Source organism: Passer domesticus, chromosome 3 (assembly GCF_036417665.1).
Source record: "Passer domesticus isolate bPasDom1 chromosome 3, bPasDom1.hap1, whole genome shotgun sequence".
NCBI classification, from domain to species: domain Eukaryota; kingdom Metazoa; phylum Chordata; class Aves; order Passeriformes; family Passeridae; genus Passer; species Passer domesticus.
Genome location: NC_087476.1, coordinates 60466720 through 60489267, shown reverse-complemented (window position 1 = coordinate 60489267; position 22548 = coordinate 60466720). Strand labels below are relative to the sequence as shown.

At 42.3% G+C, this 22548-nt stretch overlaps 2 long non-coding RNA genes across 2 annotated transcripts in view; one reads left to right on the top strand and one right to left on the bottom strand.

Annotated features, from left to right (window-relative positions):
* The window catches only part of LOC135296713 (uncharacterized), a 70740-nt gene extending 64598 nt beyond the window's left edge, over positions 1 to 6142 (top strand). Inside the window, exons 3-4 of the long non-coding RNA XR_010358734.1 lie at positions 1718 to 1808; positions 4858 to 6142. This is a non-coding gene — a long non-coding RNA (uncharacterized LOC135296713). The remainder of the gene's footprint in view (positions 1 to 1717; positions 1809 to 4857) is intronic.
* LOC135296711 (uncharacterized) overlaps positions 2966 to 22548 on the bottom strand; it is a 34570-nt gene continuing 14987 nt past the window's right edge. Inside the window, exons 3-4 of the long non-coding RNA XR_010358731.1 lie at positions 3858 to 3921; positions 2966 to 3233 (exon numbers count right to left, since the gene is read on the bottom strand). This is a non-coding gene — a long non-coding RNA (uncharacterized LOC135296711). The remainder of the gene's footprint in view (positions 3234 to 3857; positions 3922 to 22548) is intronic.

Genomic DNA, 22548 nt, shown 5'->3' with positions numbered 1-22548 from the left:
AACATAAATGTAAGCAGATGGCAGTCACAACCTGCTGGTAGGAGCAACACACAAGCTCACAGAAAAGGGTGTGAACTCAAGCCCTTCCCGAAATTATCTTGGACCACAATAAATGTAACCTTTTTGCCAGGGCCTGGGCGTTTGTAATGTAGACCCCATTATTTCCCACCACATTGCTTCAGCCTGAGACACAAACTAAGTCATTGGGTTGCACCTCCAAGCATGTTCAGGACTTGTGTGCCTGTGTGAAAAGAGACCCATGGCTGTGGAACAACACCAATGGCAAAGATGGCCATGGCTGTATCTCAACCACTTTGACGTTGATATCCTCAAGAAAAGGCATATAATAAGAAGTCCTTGGATACTGCATCACCAGTTTGTAGTTAAGCTTAGTCTGGGCCATGATATGCAGAAATGGAAAGGAGTTAAATGTAATGAGCAAGAGATGCAGTGACATGTGTTTGCTGAGGAAAAGCGAGAGCTGATCTTTTTTTCTACCCTTGCCTGTTCTTCTAAACAGCATTTTTTTTACCTCAAAGGCTGGATTTTCTCTTTATCTAACTTGTCTTTTTTCCCTGCTGTGAAATGTTTTGGGTCAGATGATATTTTGCTGGGCTTTAGAAAACTGCTAAGAATTAATTAATCTGTAATTAAATTGATGGGGAAAAGACGTACAGAACTGTTAATAGAATTACATCCTGAAAAGGAACAAAAATAAGACAGTTTCCTTTAATTTCTCTTTTTTTCAGTTTGCAGTGTGACAGATTTCTGACCAAGTTCGAGTTTAGACAAAGTGCATGTGGCAAAAGTTGGAAGTGTTGTAATGCTGCCTACTGTGATTTGTATAAACATTTAGGATCCCCTGGAGAGGAATGTAATCCAGGGTTCCCTGCTTACACAGAAACGCTCAGAACAATATAACATTTGAAAGAAAAGAAACATTTTTAATTGGATTTGTGCTGACTATTTTTGAAATACAAAGAAGACACTTTATCCAGTAAGCTGCAGATTGTTTGCAGTCACGGGGAATCGGCAGGCCTCAAATTAGCTGCAGGACAGCCCTTGCTGTTGTTCTGTGAGCCCAACAAAATGTGAGATTTAAAGGAAAAATACTAATGATAAGAAAAGTCTGTAAAATTCAAGCCACATGTTTCTCTAATTTTATGCAAGTTAGGCTGAATGGATCATGTGATTTCTTCATGCATTCCTCAAATTTTAAAAATATTGAAGGGGAAGATTATCAAGTTTGTCTTTCTTCTGACTAGAATACTTGCTATGGGATGGGGCAGATCCTGGCGTGTGCTCTCCTTTGCTCACTGGGACTGTGCTGCCAAAGGGTGACCTTGGCTTGCTCCCCAAGACCTGCCACCTCACTCTGAACCCCTGGTACCTTTGGGGATGTCCTTCCCTGCTTTTAGCACCCATCCCACTGCTGTTAGCAGGAGAGGGGCAGCTCAGACACTGCTCCCAGTTTCATGCTGGGTTGAGTTCCTTTCCTGTTTGTATTGAATGTGAAGAGAGGAGAGACCTGTTGTTTCATCAGCAACATCAAAGAGAAGAAAATTGCTCTCCAGTGTATCCAAATTTGCAACATCCCTTGGCTCTTGTAGTACTAGAGAGAAGATATTAGAGGCTTTTAGAAAAGGTATAAAGCCTGGTTTTACTTCTTTTTCCCTTACATTGTTGCATTTTTTTCTTTCTTTGCATTGTTGATCAGCGAGGTCCATCGGTAATGTCAAAAGGCCTTATTTTGCCAGACGCAGCATTGCTCTAACCTCAGTAGCAGCTGAAGAATCACTAAACTTAAGGTGAGAACAGGCTTCAGAGCAGATAGAGTGCCCTGAGGCATCTGAAAGTTCAGTGCCTCTTTAGTTGTTTGTATTTATTATTTCGAAGTATTAAAAGAAATGTTAAGATGTATTCCTATAAAAAGAAAAGATACAAGCTACCGATCTTTTGGTGTAACTCATGGAAAATGTAAAATAAGGAATATTTCCACTCCGGCCTCCTTCTATATAACTAGTGAAAAGAAATAAATATCTTCATGGGGAATTTAAAACTGCACGTGATCTGAAGGCTCCTCTGGAGGGGATTGTTTCTTCTTTGACTTGAATGACTACACACTTACCATAGGTGTCTTATCCAGGTACTCATGGTTAGCCTGTAAGTGAAGTTCTGGACACAACAATTTGTATGTGACAAGATCCCATAACTGCTGTTTAAGGAAGGTGCAGACTAGGCTGGCTCCAGTAACTGTTTGGCAGAGCTGTTAGCACATTGGGTCAGGATATTTTTGGGGTAAGAATGATTTTTTTGGAGGGACTTGAATAAGGAGGGCTCCTAGAGAATGAGATTTAGAGTAGGGCAAAAGGAAACAGAATGGGAAGGAGGACTGAGAGTAAGGGCTTGGAAGTAGGGACAAGAACGTTAAGCTGAATATATGTAAGTAACAGATAAATGCTTATGCTCTTACCAGCTCTTCATTAAGGACCTCTAAGAAAAGTTCTTAAGAAAGAAAACAAAAGCCTCTCTTGTCTATGGATGCTGGTCCTGGTCCGCTCCTTTTCAGGAGAGAGCCAGTTATAGCAACAAGAAGCTAAGATAAGGAGGAATGCAAGTGGGGATAATTCTGCCAGGCAGTTTTGGGAGGTGACCCTATATTTCCCAGTGTTAGCCATCTACAGGTATAAATGTCGTGGCTGAGCTGGTTGTCCTGAGCTGCCTTTTCAGTCGGGGAGAACCATTGCTGCTTTTAAGGTGCAGTTCAGCTGAGCTATTTTAGATATCTGCTTAAAAGTGTGATGAATCCTACTTTGCCCGTTTCCATTGATGAAAACGGAGTTGAGGGATGTTAACTCAGATGCAAAGTCTATGGTTTATAAGTCACTGTGAAATGATCTCTAGACTTGCATTCACCTCCAAACATCACACAAAACTGCCAAATATTTGTTCTTTCTGGACAAATCTTACTCTTGCATGATCCAAGTAGGACTTTTAGGTGGTCAAGGAGACTTACAAGACTGATATATTTAAGAAAAGGCAAAATGAGATATTTTTGGTAAATTGCATTTCCTTATTAGTCATCACTTCCCTTTTTATTCTGAGAAACAGCCTTCTTCAGACGTGTTCGTTTTATTTGGCAGGAGCATAGATAACTCCAGATGTTGCTGATTCTTTTTCAGTTTCTTGCCTTAGGAAACTTTAGTTGCACCTGAGAGAAAATAGAAGCCAACCTGGAAGAAAAAGAAAAGACATATATAATAGCCCTGATAGAGGAAGAGAAAAATCAGGTTAATTTATATGCTCTGGATGATCTCTAATTGTTTCCTTAAAGATGAATTAAAAGCCTTTTTATTCACAAAGAGCTGAGTTCAGGGCCTTGTACTTCTCCTATTAGAGTTGAAAACATCACTGACAAAGAGCTGGATTTTCTAGCTTCCCTTAAGGGTCTACTATTGCAATGGAAAACAGAGCACTAAATGTAGCAATTGGCAAGTAAGTATAAGTGATAATAGGCTTTGATATTAAAAAGCAGTATCTTTGGCTTACATAAGTAGGTGCCATCTTATTTCAGCAGAAGTCTGCTTTTTGCCTCAGATTGGCAAAAAATTTCCCCACACTGAGGCACCTAGATTTTTAGCTATGGAGTGTTGTAATTTTAAATCTGCAAATACAATGTGTTTTCCACCATGGCTTTCACACTTTTGAAGTTTGTTGAAGGATATTCTTGATGTCTAATCTACTAAGGATAAAGCCTGAGAAAACACTGATTTTTTTAGCCATTCTTTAGGATACGTTTCTTTGCTTACATTTTCTGTTAAATCAACAGGGGTTCATGAGGTTAATAACATACAGACCTTTCCCCTCCAGATCAGCAGTTCATCCCTAGTTCACACTGCTAGACACTGAAAGCCACTCCACCTAAAATAAAATAAAATAAAATAATTTTTTTTAAAAAAAGGAAAGGAAAAAAAGAGAAAATATATGTCATCCAGTTAATGACAAGTAAGAATTCACAAGCCTGCGACCCATGAGAGACAGCTTTCCATGTCACTAAGCAGACTGAGCAGGCCTGGAGTCTGCATAACGTGCCAAAGTGTTCCTCTGTGCAACCCCTGGAAAGCTCAGCAGACTTTTCTGTCCAGGGCTGGAAGACACCAAGATTTCCAGGCTATTATTTTCCACTGGAATAACATTCAGTCAAAGATAACTTACTCCTTCTGGTGAAAGTACTTCCATATAAATAAGGGAAGGAGTGGTGCTCTTTGGAAAGCAGTCTGGTATCACTTCTGACAGATAACAGGGATTGTGATGAGGAGTAAACACCTCAGTCACCGGGTGATGCAGAGCACGCTGATGCACCCTGGAAGCAGCACCACAGAACCACAGCTGAGGGCTGAATCACTGCTGTATCTAATTAGGCACATCAGTTAAGATATGCAAGCCTCCAACTGTCTGAGAAGGGCTGAGATTGCTAATACCAATCTGTTATTGTCCTCACGGCTCAGAAGAGGTGATGGTTGATAAGATTAAAGAAATAGCATTTTGTGTTCGAGCGAGCAGTAGCTTTCTGGTTGCTTTTGGGGGGAAGGTGGGGTAGGCAGTTAAATGGTGTTGCATAATTTTCTGATTTGGCCCTCTGACTAATGTCAAGGTAAAGAAATAAATCGCTCATATTTAATGTGATGGTGAATAACAGCAGCACCTTGATTTTCTAATGCAGTGTCATTTGAATTGTATATGCTATTGAATCAGACAAAATATGTATTTATGCATTAGGTTTCTTCAAAATTCCTAGTATGTTTTTTAACAAGATGCGGAAAAAATAAACTGAAATGCCGATCTTTTTATTCCTAGGTTGTTTGTGACAAAGCATCAGCAATGTCCTGTGCCGAACATGATTCACGTAAGGCAGACAGCGGATACTGAGTTTGAAAGGGGGCTAATCAACAATCTTTGGAATAAAGAAATATCTTAACTCAAAAATGTTGATGCATGAATGAACGTAATTCTCTGTGCACCGAGTTAATGTTTAGGGGACACATCTACTGTAGCAACCACACTGAATCAGTTTGGTGCCATTCACAAGCAAATTAAGTTGTAAAATCTCACCGTATGTGTACGTGTGTGTCTAAATGTCTCCAGAGAAATAATTTATTTATTTTCTACTTTGCTCAAATTTTTCCTTTCCCAGTGCACTCGGTTCAATCCTGGAGTCACTCTATTGACGTTAACAGTGGGGTATCAAGGAGATATTTTGCTCTTCTACATTTTTAGGATAAAAGTTTCTGGGACAAGGCCACACACAGCTGCAGGCGAGCTGTCTGATCCAGGCAGGGGACTGATGTGGGGGTGGAGGAAGGTCTGCTTCTCTGGCCTTGGGGGACAGCACAAATCCAAACTGGGTAGCATGTGATAAGAGCAAGGCAGCAATGCAGAAATGCTAAGGAAGGTGGATGTCCTGGCCCCTAGATTTTTAAGGACAATTTGGTGAAGGATTGTTGGAGGGGCCCAGGGAAAGTGTGTCTCGTGAAAAAGCAGGTGTGAAGGAGGAATGGTGCAGGGAATGTCAGAGTGCTGTGTCAGCTCATCTCATTGATGGCCAGCTGGACAAGGAGCCTTTGTTGTCTGCCTTTCAGGCATAGAGTAGTTGAAGATGACATAAGGAAACTCTGAAGAAGGACGATGAACAGATTACTCTTGCTGGGAAGACAATGCTGTGTGTCTCTAACCTAGGCAGTGTTGAGTATTGCATAGAGCCTCTGAATTGTCTGAATGAACATGAAAATCCAGGGTCCTCTAAAAAATTAAGGTGCAGCTCCCTGTTATGGATCCTTCATCAATGGAACCAATATACCCTCTCCCGCCTTTCTTTGCCCCCACTGCTGTCTCCACTGCTGTGTCTGTTCTACTGCTGCTGTGTTCAGGACTGGTGAAAATGAGATGACTAAGGAAAAAAAGATTATGACAGGAAGAAAATAGAAAAACAGATGGATAATAGGGGAAAAGAGTGCTTCTTTAGAACCAAATCATTTTATATCTCTGAGTTAGCTGAGTTGGTGCAAAGGAGAGGGATAACCAACCCTTCTTGGGGATTGGAGGGCACAGAGATGAGTAGGGGTGGTGGGGGTGGGTCTGAACTTTTTTTTAGCCAACACTACTACCAAAGGAAAGGCAAGGGATTAATCTAATGTTTCTAAAAAACGGATGTGTATATGGACACTGGTCATGTCTGGAGATCAAGAGCTCTACCCAGTCTAATAAATCAGCTTCCAACTGGTGAACTGTTTTTTCTGTCCTCCATGAGGGAGTCCAGATGCCCAGCTGACCCAAGTACCTGAGTCTTAGAGCACTCAAATGAGCTCAGATGAGTGCTACCCATACCCTATGAACAGTTCATATATTGTCCAAGTTTACAAGTAAATCCATTAACAAGCTTGATTATAAACAGATTCTGTAAGCACCTAAGATTGGACCTATTTTAATGACAGAAAAACCTCTTGTCTGTAGGTTACATTGTTAAAGAAATATGATCATCTTCCACTTAGTGTCATTATTTGCCAAATACAGTTTCTTGCCAGCACTGAAAAATCATGTTCTGCTGGAGGAAATTCCTTAAACACTTGCCATCTCTCAACATCACTTCCCTCCTCTATTGTTTCTAGAAGGAATAAAACTCCAGAGTGCTCTAAGCAAAAGAAAGACCTCTGCTTTTCTTTGTCATTTGAATGTGATTTAACCTCTTCTCTAAGGACAGCTGGCCTTTGCTCTCCAGTGGAATGAAGACATGAAGACATGATACTGGAAAGCTGGAAGACCTTGCTCAAAGAGTCATTTTATCTAATATGGCGCCATAGCTGCTACAGTGACTCTGTAATCATTTTATGTTTACTGGCTATAATAACCATATGAAATGAATGTACTGCATGGTATACTGCATACAGTAAACCCAAGGCAAAACTAAGGTTATTTAGGTGCCTATTTGAATATAATTAGAAACTGTTTATTTCGTTTAGAATACTTGGTTTATAGATAATTAAATAACCCTGTAAAAGACACTGCAAAAGATAAATATGTATTTAGTCACCCAGCTATTTTCCTAGAGTTTTGGTCTGGCAATTGTTACAGCACTGCATAACTATAACTCAGCAATATAGTATGCAATACTTTATTATTACCTGGCCATTTATCAGATGAACTGCTGCTTCTGGCTGCTTCTCCAAGCCAGCTGAAGCTGGTCTTGCGTCCCAAGGTAGATCAGTGCACTAAGTACCCAGCTGACCAGAAAAACTGTGCTTTATTTATCATAATTGTAATAACATTGTCTGTTCTTAACTAAGGGTTTCTACTTTTGTTTATATCCTGTTTATAAACTAGATTAATTGCCATTTTCTTACCTGGAACAACTACAGATGACTTTATTGAACCCTTAGTTGTTGTCTAACACTTTTAATAACCCACCTGAATGGTTTGTGATCTCCCACAGGTATGGAACAGAGGTATGTTTTAAAAATAAGTCTGTATACTTTGTGTGCCACTATGTGAGATATTTTGGAAGAATTTGGTGTTCATAAAGTGCAGATCATCTGCCTTTTGAAGAGCAGGCTTGTCAATGTGTCCCAAAATAAATGTTTAAAGCTTGTACATTACCTTAGAAAAGATACACCAAGCTGTGTGAGATTACTGACTATTAATTAATTTCTGCGATTCTTTTTTTTTATCTTGCACTATGCAGAATAAAAGAGAGAAACCAACTCATCTCTGTGTGCCTTTTTCATAGTTTGAAACTTCTGGGTTTTGTTCCTTTTCCACCCTGTCATCAGCGTGAGCTGTGGTTTGCAGGTTTCCCCCTTTTTCTTTCCCATTAGTCGCTCTATTAAATATGTTAATTGTAGTGTCCCAGATTACTGGGAGCTCCTTAAATCAAAGCCATGAGTCTTGGTAGCAAGGCGCTTAGCTATGGGCTTTGCTGATGATAACTGCATCATATGAGTATTCATACAGAACTGATTGAGCCCCTGAGGCCAGATGCTGGAGCTGTTTTGTGCTGCTCTGGCACCATCATGCAAACTTCAACAGAGTTTGTAGGTCTGCTTGAAGCCTATTTCCAAGTGAGGAAGTCCTGCCATACTGGCTTTGATGCTGCTGTATCTCTTGCAAAACACAGCCCTCGCTGGAAGGAGGGAAATGAGGCAGAAAGATGTAGCCCAAATGGTCTGGCCAGGAGGGCCAATCCTGTTCATTGCATACTGATATGAGAGGAGTTGGATGGTTTTAGTGGTCAATGTTGTTTTTACAGTTCAAGACTTGGAGAGGCCTAAAATAATAACAATAATAACTAACGATTAAGAAATTAATTATTTTTATTATTACTACTATTACTGCTGCTACACAGTCAAAATTGACACTGCTCAGTACTGTACAAACATTTTGTGTCTGAAGAAACTTGCACTGGCAGCTTTAAAATTTCCCTTGCCGTGCATCTCTGATCCCGCTTTTGGCTTTTCCCAAGGTATATTTGTTGAGATGGGCTGGTACATGCTACGTCTTAAAGCAGCTACAAAGGAGCTTTATTTGTACTGCCTGTCATTTCAAGCTGGAGGAATTCAGTATCTATCTCACTGCCTTTGCCATATGCAGTTGGGTTTTCTCCTTCCCCTCTGTAATTCTTCTGGGGACACTGCATAATAAAAGTCTCAACTTAATCAAGAAAAATTCAACATGTGGCACGGCAAGAGAGAGCGTCGGGATTTAAGAGCGTAAAGCAAACAAACAAGCAGGCCCTTGTGATGTCAGACTAATAACACATTTGCTGCTGTGCTCTCTGGCTTGCTGGTGTGTGTACTGTTTCCCTGTACAACATTGTTCTGGGCTTTGTTTCCTTCGGCTGCTCGGCCCGAGAGGGTTCCCTGCTGCCAGGGGGCTGCTGGGACACCAGCAGGTGTCTGAATAATTGGAATAAAAATTCTTTTAGAAAGAAGCAGCTCATGGAAAAGAAAACCCTGTCCTTAGATTAAAAAAGTAAAAGTAAAATAAGAAAAAGATCTTCATTTTCTGGGGCAATTAGCAGTTTCAAATCTTATTTTCTCTTAGTAAGAGATAAAATTAAGTCACACACATGAAGGAGCAATTGTTCCAGATTGGAGCAGGCTCAGCATAGCATGTGATGAGGGAAACCGTGTCCTGTGAGCCTGTGAGAAGTGGAGGCTGTTTGTGGCATAGAGTCCAGTGCTTGACTCCTGGGTCAACACCACAGAACAAGGCTGTGCTTTGTCGCTTGTGGCAGTGCTGCCACGTGCAAAGCCAAGGAAGGACCAGCCGCCATTCCACACACAGTCACAGTGGTTTTTAAACCCCCATTTCCCACACCCTTTTCTGGGTGCTTTTCAGAGCAAAGACTGACTGCTATAGCAGAAGCTGGCTGCCCAGGCACAGATGGATGTGGGTGTCTTTTGCTTTTTGGGCACCCAGTAGCATCTAGCAGTCCAAAAGGATGTCACTGCTGCGGGCCAGCCCAGCCCCAGGGGCCAGCTGGTGGGGTCCCTCCCCACAGAGGCAGAGAGCATCTCTGACACCCCCTCCCCTCAGCCCAGGCTGCCTCCCTTTGGCTGTGCTTGACTTTGCTGCTGGCTGCTCCTGGCCAACCAGAGGGAGGGGAACTCCTTCCATTTGCTATGGAAAGGGTGTGGAGCTGGAAGTGGTGTGGTGGATGTCTGTGCTCCAGGTTGTCTTAGCTGCTCCCTTGAAGGCTTTGGGAAGGGTGAGAGAAGAGGGCTGAGCTCACATGTATGGATGTGGGCTGGAGCAGCTGAGAAGTAGCTGCTTGTAGGGACTTAGGATGCCAGTCCTGGAGGAAAGACCTGGGCCATTTTAAGGTATCCCTATCCATTAGGCACAGGTTAGGCAGGAGCATGCAGCTGTTGGGGGTGGAAGAGAGACTCCGTGTGGAAATTGTGTCCCGGCTCTGAGAAGGGGCAGCCTGTCCCCTGCACTTCCAAGCAAGGTAGAAGTGTGGTGAGAGAGCCCAGACCAGGTCTGGGAGGCATCCTGGGACTGATGGTGGGAGTGGGCTTTAGTGTTACCATCCCAAGTGCTCCAGTGAGGAATAAGGACTGCACCCAGACTGTATGCAAGGTTCCCTGGGTGCTGGCTCTCTGGACTTCAACCCCAGGGACAAATTCATTCTCTCTTGCATGTGATTTCTCCTTTAAGGCCATCTGAGAGTCCTGCATGGTGTGTAAAATACCAGAAATCCCACCCACATAATAAGAAAGGTAGTAGGATGAGCAGTGGTTAGAAGAAAATCCCTGTGGAGGGATATTGAGAGGGCTGAGTCCTTGCATTTGCAATGGGATGGGGAGAAAAGGGCTTAGTGGCTGAGTGTGTAAGAGCCCCATAGCTTCTGTGATAATTTTGGCATTCAGCATGTTTATGAATAATGAAATAAACTGGTGTGACATGGGGGAATAAGCTGTAAAGTGTCACAAAGCACCAGAAACAAAATCCATCCAAAATGCTGCTTTTCTTCTTGAGGAAAACCTAAAACAACTTTTCTGATTACCTGACAGTCCATTTAATCCCCAGGAAACATTCCTTTGTTACAGTTTCAAGGAGAATTACTTGAAATAATCCTTTGTACAATGCACTTCATTCTATTTTAGTTTAAAATCATGTCCTTTTTCTTTTTTGATTTTTTTAAGGAAAAAAAGAAAAAAGACCCCTAATCAATGCCTATGAAAGAGCTGAGGGCAAATCTGAGGCTTTCTGGTACAAGGATTGCCTTTGTGAGAAGATCTGTGCTAAAGAGACCAAGACTGCAAGGGCTGAACAAGAAATAAGAAAAAAAAATTAAGAAAAAAAATCCCTGAAGCTCAAATCATTGCAATTGCAGATTTGGCCATCACTGAGATGAGGAATGGTCCTTGATGGGTCTGCGTCACACGTGGGTGCCTTCAGCAGGGCTTTGTGCTGCCAGTGACCCAGATTCAGGAGGAGACCTGGGGTCTCCAGCATGGAGATCTTCAAGGATTTTGAGTGACACATGGTCAAGGAGGAGAACTGGGCTTGTCTGGGGCTGCTGCCATCTGCCTGCCCTGCAGCAAAGGTCACTTTCCAGGAAAGAGCCAGCTCGCCTCTTGGAAAAGCCTAGTGGTGTGATGAAGGGAGGAAAGTAAAAGGCAAAAAAATATAAATAACATGTATTTTGTTCCTCGCTTTCTGGATGTCATTAGCTAGTAATTCTATAAACAGGAAAAGGGTATAGTCTGGAGGATGTTAGGGTCTGTGAGTTTGACATTTGAATGCTCTCATCTTGTCTTCTCTTTCCTATTGACTCCTGAGATTATTCTCTCTTCTGTAATATTGACATAAATTTTATTTACCTTACAGAAATGTGTAAAAATTTGCTCTATCCATATTCCCAGACACCAAAGGATATTTCACATGTGCAACCTGAAGGATGCTTCCCAGTGGAATGTCTTAGTTTAGGTCAGGGTATTTGTTTAAGTGAGGGCAGGTGGGTCAGAGCCTTCCTCCAGAGTAGGCTTGCAAGGTGATGGCATTTTCCCCTTTACCAGGTCTCTTCCTTGGATGATAATTGCTGTTGGACATGGAGAGAAAATGTGTCTTACTGTCTGTGGTCAAGGTCTGTTTTTCCTCACATAATCTGTCACTGCTCTTGACTGAGCTTTGAAACTCACTGCCACAAGCTAACATGGAAGCCAAGGGGTTAGAAATATCTCAGGAAGAGCAAGGCCTGTTTCCTGGATCAGAGCTTTCTGAATGACATTGGATGGGCAAAAAAAAAACCAAAAAAAACAAACTCCCCCAAATTGATGAACACCTTCAGCCTCCAAGGAAGGGAATCAGGAACTTGAGGTTTGCCTGAAGTGGTTTTGCAGTGATTTCCAGTGGTATTTCTCCCACCAGGGTCTGCAGCACTGGGTCCTAGGCACATCTAGGAGAAGATATTGAAGTACATGTGAGAAGTTGGGGAAGGCTGCTGAAAAATCTTCACTCCACTATGGTTCAGCACAGATTGCACTGGAGGGAAGAATTAATAACTTCTGCCTAGGCCATAGGTTATTCCCTTTATTTTCATTCTCATTTTTTTTCACCTTTGCTTGCAGAAAATTCATCGCATTTTTTTTCCCCTCTAGAGAAAGAAACTCCCTTTGATCTATAAATAGCTCCACAAGTCAATGCAATGGGGCAACCTTAAAAATATATAATGGATATGCCAGTAGTGACTCTGTTGCTAAGGATATATTGAGGTTTGAACTTAAAGCAGGACTAATGTTCCTTTTTTTCACACTCCACTGTGTAGATACAGTGGTTGGACTCAGCAAAACAAGATGTCAGAGGACTGTGGATAGATAGAATGCAGGAGAATAGAGATAGTGGTGAAGGTAATCTCACCCCTAAAGAGTTACAACTGTGCTAATTATCAAGAATGAAGAACAAGCCTGCCCTTAATAGGCCACAGCTGGATCCAATTAGGAGGGGTATTATAAAAGAGTAGGTTGGCTGGTTGAGCTGTAAGATGGAGTTTGTTGGTTGTGTAGAGGAGATAGTGGCAGTGTTGTAAGGAGCTGCCCATGAGAAATCACCAAGAAAGTATGAAACCTTTGCAACAACATGGCAACAGAGGATGATTGCCTTTGCTGTGTGTTTACTTCAGGGAAATCTGGAACCTGAGATCTCACCCTTCCTCTGAGATTTGCTTGCATACCAGTGTGTCTATGTTGGGTACTGTGAGCTCACTTTTGAACATGCAGAGTGGTCTGTATGAGAGATTCCCCATCCCCAGAATAACAATTTTTTGCTCTTGAGGAGCCACTTGGCCATGTTGTTTGCTTCCCCCCCCCACCCCCAGCATTCCTCTTCGCTGGCTGTGCCGGCTGGGAGCAGGTCCCAGTGGAGCAGAGATGGAAGGTGGCAGTGGTCTGTGTCAGGCCAGGGGGATGGTGGGGTCTGCAGGGTTGTGTGTGGGACTTGGGACAATTCTCTGGAGCATAGCCTTCAAAGAAAGAGGGATGGAGAAAGAGACAGTAGGAACCATTGTGTGGGGTTGGTGCCTTCCCTTCCAGTACAGGGAAATAGAGGGGACACAGAGACAGGATGATACGGGAGGATGCAGGACTCTGCAAAAAATCCAGAGTGATCTTGTGAGCTGCAAACTTTCTGAAACACCTTCTTTAAAAAAAAAAAAAAAAAAAAAAGAGCTCTTGAGAGAGGAAACAGCAGTAAGCACAATGTTATTCTTTAAACAAATACCTTTAGAAATAATATCTTATTTGGTTCAAACAGAGCAGGAAAAGAACAACTGAAAATGCAGTTAATGTGGAATGCACTAAATGCTCGTGTGAAGTTGCCAACACATTATCCTTGTATCTTTAACCAGGGAGGACTTCACTTGCAGAAATGGCTCTTGACAAAGTTAAGTGGACCTATATATTGTTTGGGAAATTGCCCTTATTTTGTGTGCTTCTTGTTCCCGTAATGGAACCCATGAACAGAGGATAATTGCAGCAGTCTCATCTGTCAAATAATATTAGAAGTCAACAGCTATAATCTCAGCCACTTGCTTTACACAGCTTTTCTCTGTATTTTCTGTTCAAATTGTCAGTTGTTACATGTAAGTGTCCCCATTCCCTGTGGCTGATAAAAGTAAAAAGATTTAAGTAAATCAGGAGGAGTGCAGAGACAGGGCTTGGGCAATGACTCTCTGTGCTAGCACAGTAAATCATATGACAACAGCACAGTGGATATGAAAAATTACAGCCCGAGTGTAGTGTTACTTGTTACTATTATTGGCAGAGCAGCGTGGCACTGAATGGTTTGGCTTTGCAGGGATTTGGGGAAGCTACTGATTGGTTTTAGCTTGTGTGGGTTTGTGCTTTATGAGCTTGGCTTTTAGTTTCAGGAGATGAATGGATCCCTAAAAACAGAACTCAGCTGAAACCATCTTCTCATCTGCAGGTCAAATCAAAAGCATTGTAAAATTAATTTGTTGGGATAGTCATTCAGCTGTGAACTGCAACGCAGAGCACAGTTTCCCCAAAGCTCCTGTATCATCATCTCATCATCCTTATTCTCCTTTTTCCCCTTCAATGTTAGGGACAGAAATATGGTTGCGTTGATACAGACTCTCCACACCACCACCTCCTGGTGAGGCTGTACACTTGCTCCCGCTTTGTAGGAAGGAGGAGGAACCCATCTCCCTCTCTGTGTCTCTGCTGCTCTCAAAAGGGCACAATCACTGTTTGTTGTGGTTTTGTGAGCATTTTATGGCTCTGTGAGGAGCTGGATTGAGACTGCCAATGTATTTTTATTGCCGTTGAATAACTATCAATTGGTCAAAACTGTATGGGGAATGCATGGAGCCTAATTCATGCTCCTGGCTGGAAGGAAGCGACTGTTTGTCATTACCAGCCCTCTGTGCAGCAGACAGGGTGATTGTTTCCACAAATAGCTCAAGCCATGTTTGGCACCCTCTCTTGCGTGCTGACGGCAGCTCTTCCTGGTTTTACTTAGTGGCACAGGTTATACTGTGAGAAATGTTTTCAAAGGGAGGTTTGAGGGATATTGTGCTATGGATGTTTAACTCCAGCTCTCCATGTAGAAAAGTCTTCCATGCTCAGACAGCCTTGTGTGAGTTTACTGCATGTCAGACTGTGAGCTTCCAAAATGACCAGAGCCATTGCACTCTGAGTTCACACCTTCCCCTGTGTCACAATAGCTTCCTGTGTTGACAAGCCCTCAGTGGCCAGAGCTTTCTCTTTTGTTGCTTTCATATTGATTGCATCCTGAGGCTATCAGAAATCCTTGATATAAAACCATATGATAAGTCCAATGTAAAGCTCTGGATAAAAAGCTGAGGTGTATTGTTGCCTGTGCTGTGTGACTGAGTCGTTGCTCAGGTGTTCTGATAATGTCAGCTGCCTCTTTCTGCTGAATTTTACCCCTCAGAGCTAGTGATAGGGTGATCCCATCCATCAGATCATCTTCCTCTGGTTCTTATTCCAGAAGGCCTGTAGCAAGCTTTTGGGTTTCTTCAGTGGAATATTTGTATGTACGTGGCAGTACAGGTCATGATTAATGAGCTCTGCAATCTGAAATTTTTTTTAATGTCAGAATAATGAAATATCTGGCACATTAGATTGTTTGCCCCGATTGTTCAGCTAAATGCATTTAGCACCAGAGGTAGAACCAGCATATATGTATATGAATACCATTCTGGCAATTATTGTCAGAAGTGACAGCTGATTGCAGGTATTAGAATGATGCAACTTGTTCAAACTTAATGTTATCTATTATGAACTCTACTTCATGATGATAATAGCTGGAAGGCATTGATTTTGTTTTCTGTTACTTATCTCAAGCCCATACATTTTGCTTGCATTATTGACTTTTCTGATCATTTCATGCATCATCTCTTCAGAAGATGTGTAAATCAATGTTGACTGTGCAATGTATGTTGTTTATTAAGCTGCCACGTAGGGTTTACACCTTGAAGAAAATCATCAAATGCATGTCTTGAATAATTGTTGAGCAGGCCTGGCAAGAGAGGGCAGCCTTGGAGCATGCTGGCGCTGGTGTGGAAGAGTTCAGTTAATTATTTATCTGGGCCACAGTATTTGCATGCCTATATGAATTTTTTATGAAGTTAATTAGCTTTTCAAGATGTTGAATCGGTTCAGCGCTGCAATGATTGCAGCCCGACACACTGGGCGAGTGGCTCGGAGAGAGACGCCTGAGTCACAGGCAGGAAAACAGGCAGTGGGGAATGCAGATGGGTGGGGGTGCCTTTGAACCATTTCAACAGGTGGCCCTTAGCACCACGAAACCTATTGTGTTTGCAGTCAGCAGTTTGAACACGTAATACAGGAAGGGGCTCAGATTGCACCTCTATCTCAGGCAACAGATTTAGACATTTAGGCTGAAGTAAAACTCCACCCACATAAAACCCGAGAGGGTGGAATGAAGAGGAACTGGGGAAATTAAAACCCATCCCATGAGATGGCCCAGGCTGCACAGCTGCTGCACAGGCTATTCACTCAGAGCTGCTCTTCCAGACCATGGATGGAAAAAACCAGTCATCACCTCTCTGCACCAGCTGGGGCCACTGCAAAGTCCTACAAACAGGCTGTGTGTGTCAGGACTTGAGGCTGGGAATTCATCTCTGCTGTGGCACTGGGAAGTAGATCCCAGTCAAATGTCAGGAGATAAACCCAGGGCCAGGAACCAGAGAGGACTGAGACTGCAGAGACTGGTGCTATTGTACGGCGTTTGATGGCAATTTCACTTACTGCTCAAAGCAAGGCAGGGAGGAGTGGTGGGAACTGAGACCTTCCATGGGTTTGTTAGGGTTGCAGGTCTTTTGGTGCTTTTGTTGGGGCCAGAGGCTGAACCAGGGTAGAGTGCAATCCTTATGCTGCAGGTCTTCTTGTCTACCACCATCATCAGGCTTTGTGCCAGCCTTTAAGCAGGAGTACAGGCACCCAAAGCAGTCTTTTCCTCCATGCACCTTGAAAACGGAGCCTGGCTGATAAGGAGTTTCCTATGGAGCACCACCTCCAAGAGGTAAGCTCCCCCTCAAAGACATTGCTCACTGTTGTCCACTGTTCCCATTCCTGAGTGTTTGGTGGTGAATGTACAAAATTTAGAAATCTTTGTATTCTTTTCCTATGTTTGCATTGAAACCATGGCAGTCTCATCCTCAGCAATAAAATGCGCACTGTGAAAAAATAATTGTATAATGCAAGAATGTTTGTTTACATTGTACATGAACAGTTGCTACATAAAAGATGTACCCATGTCTGATCTTTTCACACATATGGTCATTTATTCAGAGAACAAATATTTTAGCATTTGGAAAGAGCACTGGCTTTGAATATCATCTCAAATCCAACTAAAGGGAAAAGAATGTCAAATAGGCCATATAAATTCCATTGAACTAATGTTTTCATAATCCATATTGAAAAAATCTGAGAATAGAACATTTTTTTTAAGTGGCTGAGGGTTAGTTACTGAGCTCATTTGGAGAAATGAAATTTTCACAGGTCTAGAAATGACAAAATATAATTGATATCCATGAAGATTAAATGAGATTTGGAGCCAAGTATTGTTCATATTTAAAAGTTAAATAATAATTTGGCCTCCACATCATTAACAGCAAGTTTCATCTCCATCTGACTTTATTGTTGGCTACATAGGTCATTCTCTATTGAGCAAAATGGGACAGAAAGAACCTCGTAGGAAACTGGGAGTATAGACTAGAAGCAGATGGACAGAAGAAGGAGAGAGATTGTTATTTGGGATGTGTTTATGAGCACAATTTCCCCCTGAAATCTTTGTGGAAGTGAGGAACAACTGAGTCAGGATACTGTGGTTCATTGAAGCTGCACAACCCCTTCTACATGCTTGCATTCATTGCTTTATCTGTGCTTTTGAAAATAATTTGTGTTCCTTGTGTACTTAACTCTGAACATCATTGTTCCTCATTTTCCCCTTTGAACGAACTCCTTAGAAATCCTAATGAAAACTGAACAAAAGCCCCCACCAGGTGACTCATGGAGTAGCTTTGTTCCTGCCACATGATGAGAGCCTCTATGCAGTATCTGCTTCTAACACATAGTTTCCTGCCTCACTCTCTTCCCCATGCAGAAATGGAGTTTTATTTATCCAGAGAGGTTCTTAGATAGGGAAAGTTCCTATCAAATACTTTTCTCTTACTGATTGTCCATTCTTTCTTATATTGCAGGCTTAAAGCATGTTGGAATCCCTGTTTAGCATAACATCCTGCTCAAAATGCTTGCTGGACTGTGTATAATGTCGCCTTCTCTCCCCTGCAGGGTTTCCAGGGAATCAGTGGATAGTGATGGGACTGTTTGATCCTTTGACTGTAATTTCTGTCTGTAGGTGCTTGGAATCCTTGCTGAAGGACTTAGAAAAAATCAGGCAAATGGTCTTTAATTTTACTTTTAAAAGGAAAAAGGATGAGGGAAGTTACCACTGGTCAAGTAAGAGAGATGTCTTTAAACATGCTAATCGTGTGCATTTAAAGCTCTTTTGGTGAAACTCTAACCAGCAGCCAGTGAGAATTGCCACTGAGAGCAGTACAACCAGAATTTAACCAATGAAGTTTTCTTCATTTCTCTGTCTTTCATAGGCTGTTTGTCATATCTGCCAGGTCTGTGTGGATGTTTCAGATATCCAAGGCTTTGAGCAGCATAGAAATACTAATGAGTGTCTGTATCTCTCTTCTGTCATCAACATGTAGAAATCTCTAAGCAAAAGAAATTATTGATTATATCTGGTTACTAGAGACAAAGGATTGTGTCCTTAATATCCTTAAAATAAGTAGGACATTAGTTGAACTAGGTGGTTTTTTTTTGCGAGTTCATCTATTCATATTCTCTCAGTCAAATAGATATATTTTAAGAAGTGGTATCCTGGTTACAAACCCCTATGTCCCAAAAGGTAGAAGACCTCAAACTTTCTTCCACCCTCTCTATTTCTTCCTCAAATGCAATCCCAAGTGGGAAGGAGAGCACTCAGCTTACTAGTTCTCCTAACTGGATGCTAATTTTTGCCAACAGATACAACTTAAAGAAATAGGGCTTTCATTCTTCATTAGTTCTAAGGTGAATGGTTTCGTATTCCTCTCACCAAAGGAAGTGTAGACAGGGGGATAGTGCACCTGTTCTTAAGGCACACAGGCAGGCAGGTGTATGGGGGATTCTGGCTGAGAGGTAACTACTCTTCCAGTCTGGAGTTCAAAGTGGTCTGAGATGCTCTGGCTACTTAAGCCCCCCATAGAGAGTAGCCAGAGCCTCACCTATAAGAGATCTCTGTCCTTCTGGACTCCCTGCTGGAGTCCTCATGCTGCATGTCATCCCAGATGGCACGAAGCACCTATCCCTGGTTAGCTCAGGTGAGCCCACAGCATGCCTGTAGCACCATGCATGTAAACACTGGACTATAGACTTAATCTTGAGGTCTCAGATAAAAAGCAACAAAGGAAAGACATCCATGTTTCTGTGTGGTTGCAGACACCATAGTCCTTCCCCCTGCCCCCTCCCACATTCATGGTCTCTAACCTGGGTTTCCTGTCATTTTCATTCTTCTCTGGTTTTCCGGGCACTTTGTGAGCACAGTACTCAGGTGGTGTGAATTAGATTAGCTCCAATATTTTAAGCCATCATTTAATTTGCAAATGAATATTTAATTTGCTACTGAATACTCAGATAGACATGGGAAGCTTTGAATGAGTGGTACATGGGGCTAGCTCCACAAAGGCAGAGACTGGGATGACACACTGGGACCAGCCTGACCTGTGAGCTGAGCTATCAGGTTATTTGGCAGCATTCACTTATTTATATTCATATTTATGTTTATTTGCATTTTAGAACCTTGTTATTGGAAAGGGAAGTTGACTGTGCTTTGCATTTCACTAACCTGTATGAAGTCTGCTCTGAAAACTACCAAAATCCTGAGATAACCACATAATATCCGTGTCCCAGTTGGGCTGGGTAGTTGTGAATCGCCATGTTTCCATTCTGACATGGGAGTAAATCTGGTCTGAGAGACAAAGTCACATTATACACAAATCATTGCAAAGTAATAGAGATTTTAACTTCACTTCCTATCAGGATGCATATTTGCTACTTATCAGAAAACAGCAGGTATTTGATATTTGACAGGTCAGAAAAATGTGTAACAATCCACAAGGAAAATAATTTCCCTTGATTATGTCTGTTCTGGCTGCTGAGTCTGAGAGTTTATACTGTTTATCTATATTCAGGTACAAATTTGATGAATTTTATATTTTCACTTTTTTTGTTGCTGTGTAATCTATATTGATATTGCATAGAGTTACTCTGGCTCATTTATTTTTTTTAGATGACCTGTCATAAATAGGTTATACTTTTATACTTAAGCTGCAAAACATTTTGAGCCTCCATAGATGTTTAGTGACAAACATGCAGTGACTGACGTTATGGCAATGTGAAGGGCACTGGATGAGCAGGCACATCAGAGCAATCTCTCCTGCTCCAGAGGAGAAAACTTCCTGGACTCCTCCTGCCCTGCAAGGAGACAGACCAAGCCAAAGCAGACAGTACTGAGAACAGAAGAGAAACAAGCCAGGCAAAGCAGAGCAGCAACATGAGACAAGAATTTATTTCCTAGTGTTTTTACTTCTAACTGGAACTAAACCTATTTTGACTTCCTGTCAAAATGTCTACTCATATGTAGCTGGATCTTTTAAGGGGCAAAGTTGCTGACATTTCTACAGGGCGATCACATCCACTTGAGGTGGAAGTAGCCAGAACACTGCATTTTGTTTTACCAGGCAATGTGTGTGGGTCATGGTGGGAGGGATTATGTTCCAGTCCCTTTGCCATCTGCCCAGCACAGCTTTCTGCAATGCAGCTTGACACAAGGATGTTTATTCCACAGGATGCAACACATATGAACTCTTCTGGTGCACGAATGCAATAATTTCAGACTCTTTTAACTTCTTTTTTAGCTGGGACTTAGTTTCCAGTCCCATAAGTGCTTCAGTGTGTGCATGGGTCTACTCATATAAATTGCATTACTGGAGAAGCAAGTGGTGTTTTTCTGATTCTAAGTAGATATTTGTTTGGAGGATCAAGGTTTCTCAAACTGTTATTTTATTAAAAATAAAATCTAGAGATTTTTTAATATAAATTACTGTTTGATTTTTTCATTTATTTAGATTTATATATTTCAATGGTTATTTATTTTTCCAAGATATCTATTAAAAGTTATTGCCACTTAAAAATGTGATATGAGAGAAACCTAGCTACAAGGTATTTAAACTATTTCTGTGCTAAATAGCTGGAGAATGAAAGCAAGCTTTACATACACGTAGTGCTCTGAGAGACAGAGTTCCTGTTATTTCATTTTCTGTTGCTGGAGAAGGTCGTTAGCAAGGCATTGCTCTCTCATTAGGACTGTTCCAGAGGCAATGCAGGCCGTGGTTTGGGGTTATGTGGCAGCACCCTTGGAGCTGTGTGTTGCTCTGCTGGCATCCCTTTCCCTGCACGTGCATCCCAGCCAGTGTCATACCACAGCAGGGCATGGGGCTGATTGCACCTTGCCCTGACCATCAGCATCAGAGGCACTTTTGTAATGTGAGCAGCCTGGCCAAAATTAAGACCTCAACAAATTAGAGGGTTGGGCAATCACCAGTCCTATGAAGTTTAACCAAGTGCCAGATTCTGCATCTGGGACGGAACACCCCTGATTGTGTGCAGAGCCTGGGGAATGAGGGGCTGGAGAGCAGCACTGCAGAAAGGGACCTGGGGGTCCTGGTCAATGTCAAGTTGAGCAGGAGTCAGCAGTGTCCTGGCAGCCAGGAGAGCCAAGCCTGTCCTGGGGGGCATCAGGCACAGCATGGCCAGCTGGGCAAGGGAGGGGATTGTCCTGCTCTGCTCTGAGCTGGGGCGGGCTCACCTCCAGTGCTGGGGGCAGTTCTGGGTGCCACAATATAAAAAAGATATTAAGCTATTAGGGAGCATCCAAAGGAGGGCAGCAAAGATGGTGAAGGGCCTTGGGGGAAGCTGCATGAGGAGTGGCTGAGGTCACTTGGCTTGTTCAGCCTGGAGGAGACTGAGGGGAGACCTCATCTCTGTCTACAACTCCCTGATAAGGGGAAGCTGAGGGGCAGTTACTGATCCCTCCACTCTCATCATCAGTAGCAGGACTCCACAGAGTGGCCTGAAGCTGAGTCAAAGGAGGTTTAGGTTGGATATTAAAAAAATGTTCTTCATCCAGAGTGTGGTTGAGCACCGGAACAGACTCCCCATGGCAGTGGTCACAGCACCAAGCCTGTGTTCAAGAAGTGTTTGGACAATGCTCTTGGCACATGGTGTGACTCTTGAGGTGTCCTGCTCAAGTCCAGGAGCTGGACTTGATGTTCCTGATGGCCCCTTTGGCTGATTCTATGATACTGCATTTGTTTGAAACTTCTAAAGGAGAATTTTAATAATTTAATGAAAGATGGGAACATGTCTTTTTCTATCAGTCGTCCTGACAGCCCTTTCCCCTGAGACCATCCTGATGAAGGCACATTTGCCGTCCCTACACAGTGTCTTTCAGTGCATCCAACAAGCTTAATAACCCTCTGTGTGCTTCTGCTGAAGTTACCAGCAATGGTTTACCTAACAATGAAGATTCAAGTTATCACTGATGTGTTTGTTCGTTTCAATAGCTCACACTTCCATTATTAGCATTTTCTATGGACCTAGAGGTCACAACACTGGCAATGCTGCATTCACACTTTGAAATCCTGAGAGGTTTATCTCAAAGATGCCCCAGATTTGGATTCACAAAGTAGATAATCTTTTCACTGGCCTCAGGTTTGCAGGTTGTTGTTTTTATCTTGAGAGGATACAACTGTAAAAGGAAAATTGCCTTGCAAGGAAGTGAAAAGTCCTGTTTCTACATTCAGACTTCCAGGAGGTTTTAGTCATCTGCACATTTCCTAGCAAATTATTCTGATCAGCAGGAAGGGTTGCC